We start from the raw sequence: 12,775 nt of genomic DNA on the forward strand, positions 1-12,775 counted from the left end.
GTGAGGCAGCTGTGGGGCTGTCGGGGAGCTGTGGAGCTGTGGAAGGGTCTGTGGGGAGCGGGGGTTCCAGAGGATGTAGGGCTGGTGGGGGCTCGGAGGTGGTGGAGGTTTTTGGGGTTGGGGGGTGCTGGAGGCCTAGGGGGGGGTCTGGGGTTCGTGAGGGTCGCGGGGGGCTCTGTGGGCAGCCAAAGGCTGGGGGGACAGGGTGGCCTCGGGCAGCCTGTTGTCCATGGGGAGGGAGTGACTCCACATCGAGACGGATGAAGGAAGGTTGTTGCATCCCCCAAATCCTTCTCCTGCATTGTGAGCACCTTGTTCCAGACCACCCTGTGGTTGATCCACCTTCTCCCAGAGTGCTGAACCCCCCTGGACCTGTGTGTGTGCAGAGGGGGTGACGTGGTTCAGAGACACGAACACGGGCTCAGCGTTCAGCCTGGAGCTTGAATTGTGGTTTTGGTGACTTTGGTGCCATTAGCAGGTCATTCTGAGCCAGCTTTCACTGTCTGGCCAGCCAAGGCCTGCCTGGGCTGCTGGGGCTTTTTCCTGCCTCCCACGGTCACGTTCATTGGTGGCAACCCGGATTTCAGTCCGGGCTGGCCTTGAGGAAATATAAGATCCCTGACATTGTGCTGGGAAGGAATGGGCTGGCTCAGGTTCCTGCAGGGCGGTCCCCAGGCCAAGGTGAGGCTCAGCTGAGCAGCTCTCCTGGGAGGAAAGGCTGGGAGAACTGGGATTGTTCAGCTCAGAAAGGAGGAGGCTTTGGGGTGACCTCACTGTGGCCTTCCATTTGCCCAAAGGGAGCTGGAGGGGAGCTTTGGACGAGGGCCTGGAGTGACAGGACAAGGGGGAATGGCTTCACACTGCCAGAAAGCAGGGTTGGATGGGATATTGGGAAGGAATCCTTCCCTGGGAGGGTGGGGAGGCCCTGGCACAGGTTGCCCAGAGAAGCTGGGGCTGCCCCATCCCTGGAAGTGTCCAAAGCCAGGTTGGAGGGGGCTTGGAGCAACCTGGGCTAGTGGAAGGTGTCCCTGCCCATAGCAGGGGGTGGGACTGGATGGACTTTTAAGGTCTCTTCCAAGCCACACCATTCTATGGTTCTATGAATGCTCTTGTGTTGGCATCCCCCTCCAGAGAAACCCTGCTCTGTTTCCTTGATTTCCTAAGCAACAGGAATTCTAATGCCTTTTTTATGGGTCATATAGGATATAATATTCAAAGCTAGGTTGGACTGGGCTTGGAGCAACCTGGTCTAGTGGAAGTTGTCCGTGGCAGCTCTTTAAGGTCCCTCCCAACCCAAAGCAATCCACAATTCTATAATGTATAGCTGTGCACAGTGTAGCCCATAGCTTTTCTATGTTAATTTATGGAATGGTGGAAGTCTTTGGAAACTGTCATGGAAAAATGTTGCAGAGCACCTGCTCGTGGCCTCAGACCTCTTTCATTATAGTCCCCTCACCCCCAAGTGCAGGGGGAGCCCCTGGTCGAGGTAAAAGGCCCTTGAAGTGGAGAGTCTCACGCTGTGCTTTGAGCAGGGCTGGACTCTTTGTCAGGATATATGGAGCATATGTAGAACTTGCTGTTTGTCCTCAGCCATCTGGGGTGTTTATTTCTTCTGCTGAGGGAGAGAAGTGCCGAGAGTCAGAGGGTAATGACGAGAACAGCACAAGTTAAAAATGATTTTGGAGTGAATGTTGCTTTGTTGTCTTTGGCTGTTGGACCACCCCTGCCAGGACAAGCTGCTCCTGGGCCAGGCCTCTGCCTCATCTCTTTATTGACAGCTCCTTTAAGCATCAGTCAGTGGTATGAAGGGACTTAAGAATTGTTGGGGGAAAGGGTGTGAGCAGCAAAATCTGCTGTTTTAGCCTCTCTTAACTCCGGAGCACAAAGGTTTTCACAGCTCTCACATCCCTTTGCTCCCTGCCAACTTTGGGGCTTTGAACACTGAGCTGCTTCCATCAGATAAGGTCAGGTGTGCAGCTTCCCTCAATGCAAAATTCAGCTGCACTTTAAGAATGTTTTTTTTTTATTATTTTTTTTTTTTTTCACTCCCGGGGGAAGAGGTAGCTGCAGATTTTATTTTGGAAGACAATTTTTTCTGCTTCTCCTGTCGCTGCCAGCTATCCCTTTCTGAGACAGTAGTAAAACAAAAGCATGCCTTGTTCTCAGACACTGCTATTTGCCCAGTGCTTCCACAGTTTGTTTTCCCAGTGAGCCTGTGGAATGTAATTTTCACTTATGTTTCTCTTCATTCTTTGAAAGAAACGGAATCATTTCGTATTTCTGTTTAAACATATTGTGTTGAACACAGTTGTGATGTTTTCGAGCAAGGCCTAACACTCACCATAAGGGAGAGGAGAGCAGAAAATCCTGTGGGTCCATCGGCACACCAAGAATGTGTGTTCTCTGCCAGGAAGTAGCAGAGGTTCACGTGAAGATTTAATTAGGGCTCTACAATGTCTGCAGATAAATGCCAGGTCTGAAAGAACAAAGATGTCAGAGAAGGTTTGGGGAGAGCCTAGAGAGGTAATACAAGGGATTTTCTCTTTTCTGCTTTTTATCTGGGTAATGTCTGAAGCCAGGCAGGCTTTTTATGTTAACTCTTTTGCTTAATGTGGGAAAGTAATGCTGGGATGAGCTCAGAGGATTTGTAATGGAGATGGATGGAGTCTCCTGCATCTAAAGTGCCAGTTGAAATGGCAGCCAAGTTCCTCATGGCTGAAAGCTACCTGAATTTTGGGCTGGCTTGTATGGAACCCTCTATTCGACTCCCAGTGGTGTCATAGCTGCTAATTACAAGCCTCTCTTAATTTTTGCTGTAATACTTTAATTGGCCTGTGGACACTGAACTGTCCTTGTGTCTCCAGCAAGGTCTTCTGCTGAGCAGAGGGGGTAGAGTTTTGGTGGGAAGTCTATTTTGAAAAATATCCTGACCAGCTGAGGAAGAGAGGAGCAGGAAGATGTGTAGCAAAGCAGCACTGACAGAGTGCTTGCTGTGTGGAGAGGGGCTGGCCTGGGGAAAGAGCTGCAATTTACAGTGGTGGGAATTTGCCTTGAGATTCACCATCCTGCCATAAATTGCATTTTTATCTTCCTTTGTTCAACGGAGCCATCTTTAAAGTGTCACCACTCTATTCAAGGTTATTAGAACAAATACCTTTCCTGCAGGTTAGCGAAAACATCTCCGATGATTAAAGCTGATTGAATTACAGGAATGTGGAGTGCTGGTGACTTTTTTTTTTTTTTTTCGGTCATTCTGCTTATTTGATATCGGCCATATGGCTTACACATGAGAACACAGGAAAACCTGGCTTAGTGGTTTTGGTTTTTTTGCTCTGGAGACTTCACAGAGGCTTCAGGAAAGTGTTTATTTGTTTGAATCCAAACCAGGCCCTGCTGCTGCCCCCCTGCCTGGCTCCCTCAGGTGAGGAGGGCTGAGCTGGGACAGCGAGGTGTGAAATGGGGTGGTGAGTGGGGGCATCGAGGTCCCTTTTGGTTGGGCTCTGCTCGGGGCTGTGAGTGCTGCTGAAATCAGCTGTTCTTGCTGCAGCCCGAAATCTGCTTGACCCAGAGCCAAAGACCTCCAGGAGAGACATTGAACACCTCAGTCAAGTGCACTGAGACCTGAAAGTTAATTTTTAACCATATAGTAGAAATTAAGTTGTCTCGTGTGACTGGAGAGGGGGGAGTGGCTCCGGTCCTGCTGGTTTACATCCCTGGTCCCTGCTGATGAAGGGAGGTTTCAGTGCAGGGCACTTGCCTTGGAGTCTGATTTTGGGGGAGGAACAGTGCAGTGATTTAATACAGAGTATTGTTTAAGGAGGCTGCAAAAACAACGTTTCAGCAAAAGATACAGAGGCACTTTATTGAAGCAACAGTGAGGCAGACAGCTTTTCAATTGATTTTTATCAAAGCACTTGCAGGTTCCATTCAAGGCTGTTAAATTGATAATATATATGGTGGATAGTGTCTGTTTCCAGAGCTGCTGTTTTGTTCCCCCCCCCCCTTTTTTTTCTTTTTAATGGGAAAATGCTTCAGCTTGGGGGAGTTTAAAACACCTTTTTATTTTCCTTACCATGAGAAGCACTTGAGCCCTTTCTTCAGGTATGAATCTTAGGATAAAAATGGTTCCTAAATAAATGAGTTGATGGCTACATGCAGGAACAGAGAAATGCACTATAGGCAGCAGCCCATGGCAGTCCTGTGGGAGGCATTAATCCAGGCTTTCTTGTCCACATTTTCCCTAAGTTCCCTTCAGAGTAAACTTACTACTTTGCTGTGCTGTAAGTGAAACATTTTTTTAAAGACAAGCCTTCTCCCAGTGCTAAGAGTCAGTGTTTAAAGTGCACACCGTAATCTTGGGATCTGCTCCCAATAAAATTCCATTTTTGCAGCGTGCTGTTGGGCTCTCTCTTCATTCGTTGCATTATAATAAAAAGTCGTTTGCATTTGCCCGTCGCCACAGAAGGATTGTGCCCTGTTCTGAGGGAAGCTTTCCTCACTACAAGGTGGCAGTAACTCTTCTTGCTGGGTCAGAAAGATGAGTTTTGCCTTTGCCTGCAGTGAAAAGAAGTTCTCTCCTCAGAGTTTAAGTACTTTTCTAGGTACTCCTGTAGTTGGTCAGTTGTTAGAAATCCCCCCCCACCGCTCCTTCAGAATTGTGCTTGTCATGCAAAAAGAGAGTCTGATAAAGTGCTTTCAGTTTTATAAGATTATTTGGCTCTGCTTTCACTTCACGACAATGGATTATGTTGTAAGGAAAATCTCCATGAAATATGAAAATGGATATCTTTGCTTTTAAAGGAGCAAATAAATACTGAGTCATGAATCTGGCAACTTGGAGAGGAACTACAGACACGTGTGGAGCTGGGTAATTAGTATAATACCATTTAATACTGGGTTTCTAAGACTGGATTTATTTTATAGGCACAAAAGCAGATTGGAGTTCATGAAGGTATTATAACATGTATTTTTGGGTAATGCAGTTTTATCTCTTTCAGCACGATACGCTTAAATGTGTATTCCATATGCTTCTAATATAAATCTATATGGGAGAGTGAGGGCAGCTCGTTCCCACTTTGTTTCTGCCCTGTTCATGGACTCAGCAGATTTTTTCTTTTTTTTTTTAAACTGCACATTTAAAACATGCTTGATTAAAACCTACAGAAAATCCCCACAAACCCTTCCAACCGATCCAAAACATTCACCCAAAACAAACAAACAAACAAACAAAAAAATAAATATTGTGTGTTTTCCCTAGTTAAGAACTGTTTTAAGTTAGTCAGGCTTTCCTTTGTTTTCGTAAGCTAGGCTGAGTTTTTAATTAACGATTCCTTGAAGGTGATGAAGGCGTTTGGTGGTATCCTCAGTGATGATGCTGAGTGGAGCGACAGCAGCAGCTCTGGCGGAAGGTTTGGTGAGATGATCCTTCCTGGGGAAGGTGCTGTGGGGCACCTGCGGGGCTGGGGCTCTTCAGGGCTGGCCTGGCAACCTCCTTCCTCATGTGGTGTTTCAGACTTGACTGAAAATCATTTCACCCTTGGAGTTTTGGTTTCAGAATCTGTGCAGTGTAGAGTTGATAGGGAGCAGAGGGAGAAAGGACATTTTGGGAGCCCTGAGAAGCGAGGAAGTGACCCGAAAGCCCAGCCTGGGTAAAAACAGCGGTGAGTCTGCACAGATCATCAGTTTTCCACTTTCTTGTTTGCATGTGCCTGGGGAATTCCTAGTTTTCTATATAAAAGAAACTTGTTGCTGAGTATAAAAATCCTATCAAGAATAAATAAGCCTTGTCTTCTGTATTTGCTTATCCTGCTGATGGTCCTCCCTCATCTTTTCCGTTCCCATCAATGGCAAAGGGCTCGTTTAAAACTGAGGATTTTTCAGGACAAAAGATACTGGTCTAAAGGCTTTGCTAGAGCTGGGTCTCTCCTCCCTTAAGAGCAGCTCCTTTGCTCCAGGTAAACATGTCTTTACACAGCCCATGGAGCCAGATCTGCCCATCTGTGGGTAACTCTTCCCATTGCTCAAGAAGGGGAGATGCAAATAAATCCAGCCAGTCTATTACTGGCAGTGTTGTCTTTAAACTGAAATATAAGCTCTGTGATTGTACCTGCCAGAATTTTCAGGTGGGTTCCATAATGTAGTAACTCATTTCAAAACCAAAAGCTAGGGAAGGAAAAAAAAGTCCATGTATGTACATGCCCTGTCTGTGTCTGAGCAACTCCTGGCATGGCTGTGTGTGGACTATTTACTCCTGGTGCTGTGTGTCTCGGTTCACAGCGTTTGGCAGCTCAGTGTAGTCTCAGAGAGCATCAGGAGACTCAAAAAACAAAACAAAAAAAAAAACAGGAGAGAGGATATTCAGAAGAAACCTGTTGAAGAATTTGGTTAGCTTGTAAGCCTGCTTAGTCCTTGGGAGTGAGGCAGTCTGTTCCCCAGCTGGTCCTCGGAAACCTTCTGGGTTAAATTACTTTGGGAAGAAATTCTTTGTTCAAAGTCAGATCAAAGAAAATGTACACAAAGTGAAGGCGCAGATTGGTGTCATAAACTGTGTTTGAATCCCAAGAACTTCGCAGAGCATTGGTTTCTTGTTCTTGAGGCAAGAAAGACTTTGTTGCATCCCGAATGTGGTCAGGAATGTTGTTAACTTGGGCACGTTGCATCCTCTGTATTTTCATGGGATGAATCTACTGCAAGAAGTGTGACTGGCTTTGTGTTTGACCCAAATAACAAAAATGCATGTTTCTTGCCTAGCTGAGTAAATGCAGAAAAGTCCCTTTTAAAAAATCTGGTATTTCCTGACTTTTTTTTTTTTTTTTTAACTTTCGTCTCAGTTACAGCTTTCTGCATTTATTTTCCTTTTGGAAGGAAGGGGATGTCTTTCCTGGCCCATAAACACAAAGAGCTACCTTGAGCATATTAAATGAATTGCAAGCTTCAGCAGCTTTGCCAGCAAATTTTGGAAAGATTTTATGATATTCTGGGCCTACAGGCCTGCAGTGTTTCACAGCTCCCAATCACTTTGTCTTCTGAGACTAATAAATATGTCTGTTTGCTCCAATCAGTTAACAGAGTGTTAAGGAATTTCACCAGTTAATTGGTTCCTAATTTAAGATCAGGAGAGAAAATATGCAAACTTTATTGGAATATTTCATTTGGAGTGAGTCTGGAAATCCATCTCCACACTGTGACCCAAGTTATTTCCTGTATGCTGCCTGGTATTTTCCTGAGCAGTTGTTATGGGATGTAGGCCCGATAATAAGATGATTGATAGTGGGAGGTAGAGGTTAGGCTGGATGCAGCGTATATTTGGGGTTGGGGTACCCTTATTTCACATTTAAGCTGTTGTAGTAAATAGCTTGTTTTTTCATTATCTTTGAGCCGCCCTTTCTCTGCTGATTTTCGTTGTTTTAATTAGAAGGGTATTTTGCTGAAAAGAGCGATCTCAGACCTTTGTGAAATTTTCTGCTAGTACAAATAATGGTAAATCTGAAATCACTTATTAGACAAGAAGTTGTTATGGCAACTATAAGATGGTTGGCTAATCAGAGAGTGAGATCAGTTTTTATTTACAAGTGTAATGAGCAATTAAGTTTGAGCAGCTGTCAGACTTGGAAAGTGATTAAAGTTCAGCAAACAACCCAAATGGGTCAGTGTTCAGTTCTGATGGTTTTCTGACACTGCAGCTTGATCATCTGTGGGTTTTACCTACTATAATTAAAACTGCCTTTAAAATCCCCATCCGTGCCAATGACTTGGCATAGCCAGTGAGTAATGAAAATTCCCTTTTCCAGCCGGGTTCTTTAACGGGTATTGACCCGGAGTCTTGCTGTGGGTAATGAGGTATTTCACCTGTAGCATTCCCTAAAGCAAAGCTCAGTTTGGATGCTGGTTTGCAGAATCATCTCCTGGCTGTCGGGTGATCACCAGGAGGGAGCTGAAACGATGCAGCCTCGCTCAGGGCTCGGAGCACCTCTAAAGGCTCCCTTTCATTAAAGGCATCATTATGCTGTTGTTGGTTGCTTAGGAAGCTGCTGCTGGGCTCAGAGGAAGGACGTGCACAGTGTGCATGAAAATCAAACCTGAAAGAAGGGCAGAAAGTCTTGATTCACCCAGAAACGTAAGGGAATGCCCAGGAGAGGTCGGAGCTGGTGAAACTCAGTTGTTGGGCTGGTCACCAGTGACAGGGCAGGCTGCTGGTCCTCATGGCTGTCCCAAGCAGGAGCTGGTTCTCTGCAGATTCCAGAGGACTGGATGTGTTCACAGTGGGAAAGTTACCTTCCCATCCGTACTCTGCACCAGATCAGCCTGTTTCACTGCTGGGCTTCACGTCCCTGCTGCACGTGTTAAATAAGCCACACTGTTTGTAAGCCTTACTGGAAAACCTGTGTTTTAGTTAGAATTTTAACTGTCCAAGGACCAGTAGAGCTGTTTTCCAAAAGTATGCTGCAGTCCCCTGATACATTTACATTTTTATTAATTTTGCCACACTAATAGTGTGATGTAATGGAGGCGATTGCAGCGGAACGTGAAATGGATTGGGACAGCTCCTGACCTGAAGAATTTACAAAGTCGTGTGACTAGATAACACAAGTTGCTGAATGGGGACTTAAGGGAAAATTATTGTGACAGTCTCAGAAATAGGCATTTGCATACTTGACCCAAACTTCTGGTATTTACATTTTTTATTTATCAGCCTTTTTCAGGCTTATCTACAGCAGTGGCACTTGAGAAACAGGGCTGTAGAAATGGAGCAGAATTTTTAGCAGGGTTATTAGAGACCAAGAAATCCGCATTTCTCAGCCTCCGGGATGGGATTGCGCACATGGATGTTGTTATGACTGTTGCCTGATTTGCTCTCGGGTTTCCTGAGAAGATTGTTTGGGAGCGTTTATCCTCTAAGCTTCCGCAGGCATAGCAAGCCTTGGCTTCTTGGAGCGGGCAGCTGGCAACGCAGCCCTTCGGTGACCGCAGCGTTGGCAAAATTAATTCCTGTTACCCAGTGCAAGAGGAGCCAGCTCTCCCCTCTCCCCGCGGTGAAAACACTTAGCGTGTTCCAGGCGCTGATCTTCGAGCCGCGGAGATCTTGGAGAGCTGGAGTGGGGTGGGAGCTCGCCGCCTCTTGCATGGGCCTGCTGGGGTCCTGTGGAGCGGTGTGAGGGAAGGCTGGGCAACTGCAAAGCAAACTGGAGCTTTCACAGTAGAAAACGTGAGGTGTGAGCCCTCAAAAGCTGCAGACTCCTCTGTCTGGTTCACTCCACGTGTGGGATAACTGTGGTTTTCCAGAGGACGCAGCTCCGTAGTTGTAGATATGTAGGAGAGCTGGGGGTGGGAACGTGGAATAGTTACTTTAAGAGTTGTTTCATTTCATTCATAACACGTTTTAATCATCATGTGTGAACGTTCCCTTAAAAATCCGCTGTAGCAAAGGGATAAACTTGTTCTTGTAGCTACTTTCTTGTAGGAATGGGAGATTTTGCCTGTTTTTTCCCCCTCCCCACTAAATAGTGTTTCAAGTTTATTTTAAGCATGTGAAAATGTGGGCAATTGACCTGTAACCTGTAAAAAACAATACCAATAACACTAATGTAGGAGCCCGATGATTCTCTCTGCTTTATAGTTTGTTTGCAGCAAACAACGTGTTACAAGTGAGCAGGTGGGAGGGGGAGTTTTAAATATACGGGGATGGATTTTTAGAGTTTGCAGCTGACGTGGATTAAAAATTCTTAGAACATTTCATCCATGAAAGGCAATTAGTTTTGTTTTATGAATATGAAAAGCACGTAGCTTGTAAGTACTGGAGTGAAGTCCCAAGTGAGTTATTAGAACTTGCTTTACTCATGTAGTACAAAATTAGCCATCAAGAGCTGATAGATTTCAAATATAGCTCACTGACACACTGATCATCCATAACTTTTCATAAAGACATTTTTTTGGGCTCACCTGTAATTACTGCATGCTGTTGAAGTCCTGAATGGGGCAGGTAGTCACAGATCAGGACACCTCCTTGCTGTTGATGGTGATTACAGCATATTGTGCAGCTGAGATATTGAATTGTGATACCTCTCTGCCCCCTTTCACAACTTTCAGCTGCCCCTTTCTCTCAGTTTCATAAGTTAAGGCTGATAAAATGAATGGAGTCTGCTCTTTTTTCTTTTTATTTTTGGCATTAGGAGAAAATCGTGTATTAGATAGTTTTTTTGGAACATTGGGGTTCTTTGTGCGAGTTGTCTCAGTGGTGAGAAAAACTTCTAAGCAACTATCAGGCATTTCGAAAATTACTGTTTTTCAACTTCTTTGCCTGGTTTCTTTCTCTGGATTTTTTTGTTTTGCTTTGTTTTTCCAGTGAGGGAAGAGCCAAAGACTCAGCTATTAAGAAACTTCTTATTTGTAGTGTTGATCAACCGATGTTAACTCATCCAGTACGTCAGTGTTTTAACACCTGAGATTCTCAGTTAAGGAACCAGTAGCCCCAGTTGAGGAACGAGGTCATCCGAATTCCACGGAGAAATTAAAACAGTATAAAAACTCTTTGGCAAGTTCTGCCTGTGGAAACGACTCGGTGTCGAGTTGTTACAGAGCGCTGGCTGCTGTGCAGTGGCCAAGGGAGGAGGAGATTGGGGTGCCCATCCCGATGCACTGACCTGTTTAAACAGTGCCGTGCTGATAAAGTCTCCCACGCGGAGTCACACGGGCACGTCGCAGCAGTGGAATTGAGGGAAGGCGAATCCGAGGGAGACCGTTTTGTCACCCAGGAGGCTTTAATTTACGGTTTCGTGCCTCTCATCCGGAGAAGAAAGATGGACACTCCGAGTGGGATGATATTAAACTGCTGGAAGTGTCGCCTAATAGATCACAGATGTTTGTGAAGCAGCAAATCATCATCCCCCCCACCCTCGACACAGCAGGACGAGGGGACACTGTCACGAGATGTGACGTGTCATAAGGGAACATTGATTTGCTGCTCCCCTACAGTAAATCACACAGCAAACATCTCCATTCAAATCCATTAAAATCCATTAATACGGGGCGCAGGTTTTAAAACTGCTCTGACATTTCTGATTGAAGGCTTTGGGGTATCGATTCCTGATGCGAGCGGGTCGCTGTTTGTCAATTGTCAAGTAGCACCATCATCTGAATGTCACGGGTTTGCAGTGAGGTGGGAACCTGGCCAAGGTCACTGCTGAAAGGGATGAAGAAACGTGCAGCGCAGGCTGAATTTTTGGGGGAAAGTGCCTCTGAATCATGCAAATGGCTTCATGAGCTGGGAGCCGCTGCCGTGTGACCTCGCGCTGAAGGACGGCTATTTACGGTACACGGGTCAACATGTGAGCTCTAATGAGTGTCAGGGCATGGGAGGAAGGAGGTTTTCTGTGCTTTGTTTCTCAGGCTGTGTGGAATGGAAGAGTCAGAGGGATTTCACTGTGTTTTAAAGAAGCAATAGTCTCTCTCTGCCATCTGTTTTGGAAGAGAGCAACTTACATACACCTGTCATTCAGGGGAGCTTGCTGTCAGCAGCAACGATTCCTGCTGCTGGGGGAACTTCAGGGAGAGGATTCATAACAAAAGTCTTTGTGGCATAGAAACACACCGTTCTTCTTGGGGTCCTGCTTCCAAATGCCTTTAAGGACTGTGACTAAACCACTGTTAGTGCCTGAGATGAACGACATCTGAGTCCAGGAGCTGCCTGGACCAGGTTCCCCTGCCAGGCCGTTTTTGTGCAATACAAGAGGGGACGGGAAAGTCTGCCTGGTTTTACACCCTCCAGTGCATCAAGGCCTTTGAGATGTGATAAACTAAGTGAGTCAGGCTGATATGCTTCCTTGCCTGCTCTGGTATTACTTGAAGTCTTTCTGTTTTGTTTTTCTTTTAGTTCAGGTGAAGCTCTGATCTGAGTTCGAAAGAAAAATCTTCTTTGTTGTACAGCTGTTAATATTTGTTTAATGTGTATTAATCCATTCATCTTGCTCTGTTTCTGAAACTGCAGCACAGCTATGCTCAGTTAATCACCTGGAGTTTCCTGCTCCTGAGAGGCTGAATTTGTGGGAGATGGTGGGTGATGTTTTTCCTGCAGCATATCTAAATCACGGGAATGTTGTAGCATGGCCGTGGCTGCCGTGTGGTCCTTAAAAAAGGCACAGTAATTATGTGCTACATATTCATGATTGCAGGTACGTGTGATCTGGAAAGCAGGTTGGAGGAAGTTTGGCACTTGGGTGGCACCTTCAGAAAGAAGAAAACCTGAAAGTTAATTGGAGAAAATGACAGTTCCCAGTTTACTGCTGCGCCTTCCAACAGCACTCGAGCTAAATACTCATTAGGATTGCACATGTGCGTGCCCATGCTGCCTCATTATTTTATTTTAACTTAGACTCCACAGCCATCACCAGCTATGATTATTCATTTGTTCAGCACCAAGAAACTTGGGCAAAACAATGAGTGGAGGATAGATGACTAGATCCCAAAGAGTTTCAATGTGAGCGTGGCTAAAAATTGAGTGAAAAATCACCCCAGTCAAAGGGGATGATGGCCAGTGCTGCAGCAGTCCAGCCCAAATCAGGCTCTCTGTAGTGCCTCGCCGTTCAGATTGAGCCCGTTTGTTCTAGCTGACTGGCTTTTTCCTTGGAAGTGTGAAGCTCAGCATTTTCAGAGCAGTGTGAAATAAGGAATGCAGAAAAAGGACTTGGAGCAGTGAGGTGGCTAATTGAAAAATGCTCTCGGAGCCGTGTGCTCTAACAAAGAAGCTCTGGCGGGTTTTTATGAGTCAGTCGCTCCGCAG

The 12,775-nt window shown here is 45.7% G+C and overlaps 1 protein-coding gene across 4 annotated transcripts in view; it reads left to right on the forward strand.

Annotated features, from left to right (window-relative positions):
* Positions 1 to 12,775, forward strand: part of TOM1L2 (target of myb1 like 2 membrane trafficking protein) — a 57,038-nt gene that overhangs the window by 908 nt on the left and 43,355 nt on the right. The gene's annotated exons all lie outside the window — the stretch shown is intronic.

The sequence above is a fragment of the Empidonax traillii genome, unplaced genomic scaffold (genome assembly GCF_003031625.1).
Source record: "Empidonax traillii isolate 1590-97213 ecotype Southwest subspecies unplaced genomic scaffold, ASM303162v1 scaffold717:size860381, whole genome shotgun sequence".
Classification (NCBI taxonomy): Eukaryota; Metazoa; Chordata; class Aves; order Passeriformes; family Tyrannidae; genus Empidonax; species Empidonax traillii.